Source organism: Colobus angolensis, unplaced genomic scaffold, assembly GCF_000951035.1.
Source record: "Colobus angolensis palliatus isolate OR3802 unplaced genomic scaffold, Cang.pa_1.0 Scaffold452, whole genome shotgun sequence".
Classification (NCBI taxonomy): domain Eukaryota; kingdom Metazoa; phylum Chordata; class Mammalia; order Primates; family Cercopithecidae; genus Colobus; species Colobus angolensis.
This window is the reverse complement of record NW_012117955.1, coordinates 346,748-349,673: the sequence shown is the minus strand read 5'-3', so window position 1 is coordinate 349,673 and position 2,926 is coordinate 346,748. Positions and strand designations below refer to the sequence as shown.

At 47.4% G+C, this 2,926-nt stretch overlaps 1 protein-coding gene across 1 annotated transcript in view; it reads left to right on the top strand.

Moving 5' to 3' along the window:
* The window catches only part of TRPV2 (transient receptor potential cation channel, subfamily V, member 2), a 34,787-nt gene that overhangs the window by 4,726 nt on the left and 27,135 nt on the right, over positions 1-2,926 (top strand). The window contains exon 2 of the mRNA XM_011957957.1: positions 1,603-1,612. The gene's annotated coding sequence lies outside the window, so the exon portion shown is untranslated. The remainder of the gene's footprint in view (positions 1-1,602; positions 1,613-2,926) is intronic.

Sequence of the window (2,926 nt, the reverse complement as noted above, 5' to 3'; positions counted from 1 at the left end):
AGGAGGAGGCGCGGTGGGAGGCAGGTGGAAGAGTGAGCGGTGGGGAGGCGGAGGCGGTTGGGAATGCATCCTGTGCCTGCGGAAATTGGGGAAATTCCCCAGAGGGGTAGGGGCTTGGGGCTGGGTTCCTAGATTTGGCCCAGGACCTGACTGTGGCTATTCTTGGTCCTGGGAGAGACGGAACGTCTGGGTCTGGCCGAGCTGTGGCCTCTGGGGCTCCCTGGGGCGGTGTGGGATGGGGCCACGCTTTGCGTGAGAGCGGAAATTCTCTCAGGCCGGGCCGGCTGTACCCAGCCAGCTGGTCCCCTTTGGGGAGTCCCCTCTGGCCCTGTTTGAGCACCAGCTAGCATTTTTTTTTCCTCTGCCGCCTCAGTCTTCCTTGCTCCAGGAAGTCTGTGCTGCCTGCTAAACTGCCTTATTCTTATTTCTTTTCTGTCAAACTGAAGACACAATCTGCTCAGGGAAGCTACATCTGGCCAATTAGACATAGCCCCAGCCCTGGCTCGGGGCCAAGTTTCAGAATTAGTACAAAGAGAAGCAAAGGCTGCAGGTCCAGACCCTGGCTTGTCTACACCGCTGCAGTCCCTACCCTCAGCACCCTCAAGTGTTCCATCATTTTTTCCTTTTAAGGCCAGGGCAGTTTCCACCTTCCAGACCCTGAAATCCTCTCTCGCACCTCTTTTTTGAATGTATATTATGCACAGGCTTTAGACATGTCTTGCACATTTGAGTTGAATTTTTTTTTACAGCTAAATGAGATGCCAATTTTATTTTTTAAAGCCAGTGGCAAAAATTTCAAACAGGCAGGGCGCGGTGGCTCACACCTGTAATCTCAGCACTTTGGGAGGCTCAGGCGGGCAGATCACCTGAGGTCGAGAGTTTGAGACCAATCTGACCAACAGGGAGAAACCCCGTTTCTACTAAAAATACAAAATTAGCCGGGCATGGTGGCGCATGCCTGTAATCCCAGCTACTCAGTAGGCTGAGGCAGAGGTTGCGGTGAGCTGAGATCCTGCTATTGCACTCCAGCCTGAGCAACAAGAGTGAAACTCCGTCTCAAAAAAAAAAAAACCAAAAAAACCCAAAACAAACAAACCGGGCGCCGTGACTTACGCCTGTAATCCCAGCACTTTGGGAGGTCGAGGAGGGTGGATCGTCTGACGGCAGGAGTTCCAGACCAGCCTGCCCAACATGGCGAAACCCTGTCTCTACTGAAAATACAAAAAATTAGCCGAGCATGGTGGCGGGAGCCTGTAATCCCAGCTACTCGGGAGGCTGAGGTAGGAGAATCGTTTGAACCTGGGAGGCGGAGGTTGCAGTGAGCCAAGATCACACCACTGCACTCTAGCTGGGCGATGAGCGAAACTCCGTCTCAAAAAATAAAAATAAAAATAAAAAATAAAAAAATTTCAAATATACAAAGGATGCATCTTATGTGCCTTCCCGTCCCGTTCCCTGTTCCAGAGGAAACATCTGCTGCATATTTTTGTGATATCTCTTTGCTCTTATTCAAAATCTATCTGAAAGGAAATTCAAATGAAAGAAACATTTACAAAAGTTACCAAATGAAATGAAGCACAATAGGAAAGATAGGGTACAAAGCCTGCTTGGGGTAGATTTTCCTTAGGCGGACACTGGACTGAGTGAGGCTTCTTTTTTTTGTTGTTTCTTTTAATGGAGTCGGAATCTTGCACTCCATCTCCCAGGCTGGAGTGCAATGGCACAATCTCGGCTCACTGCAACTTCTGCCTCCCAGGTTCAAGCAGTTCTCTTACTGCAGCAGGACAGGCCACAGACAAAACCTCTCAGACACCAAGTTGTAGAAGGAAGGGCTTTATTCAGCTGGGAGCATCGGCAACCTACCATCTCAAAATCTGAGCTCCCCGAGTGCACAATTTCTGTCCCTTTTAAGGGCTCACAATACTAAAGATTTCACATGAAAGGGTTGTGATTGATTGAGCAATCTAGGGGATACGTGACAGTGGTTTAATGCACTGATAGAAACAGAACAGGGCAGGGAGTTTCACAGTGTTCTTCTACACAATGTCTGAAATCTATGAATAACATCGGTTTCTAAGCTACAAGTTGATTTTTAACTACTGGGTTTAGGCCAGACAGACTCAGGCCTGGTTTTGGGCCTGGCGCCGGGCTGCCTGTCTTTGGTTTTACTTCCTTGTTTTTTTTCTTAAAACAGGTACTGAGTATAAAACAACATAAAACAATGTGAGGGGGTCTTTTTCTTTCCTCATTACCTCAGCTTCCGGAGTAGCTGGGACTACAGGTGCGTGCCGCCATGCCCGGCTAATTTGTGAGACTTCTTGAAATACGAATCCAGTGGTATTGAGATCGAGGAAGTCTTGCTTCCCTGCTTGATTCACTTCCCACTAAAAACACAGGCATTCTTCCCTACACAGAGGACTTTTTAAAACAAAGATATAATTCACATACAATTCACAAATATAAAGTGTACATTTCATTGGTCTTTTAGTATAATTCACAAAAGTTACACAGCTGTCATCACAATCAACTTTAGAACATTTTATCACCCGCAAAAGAAGCTTCATACCTGAGCTGGGTGCATTGGCTCACGCCAGTAATCCCAGCACTTTTGGAGGCTGAGGTAGATGGTTTGAGTCTAGAAGTCTGAGACCAGCCTGGGCAACATGGCAAAACCTGCCTACACAAAAATGCTATACATGGCAAAACCTGCCTATACAAAAAAAAAAAAAATGACCCAGGTATGGTGGCATGTATGTGCCTGTAACTACTTGGGAGGTCAAGGCAGAAGGATCCCCCAAGCCTGGAGAAGTCGAGGCTGCAGTGAGCCGTAATCACGTGCCACAGCATTCCATCCTGGGCGATGGAATGAGACCCTGTCTCAAAAAAATAAAAAAAGAAATCTCATACATTTTAGCAGTCAGTCCTT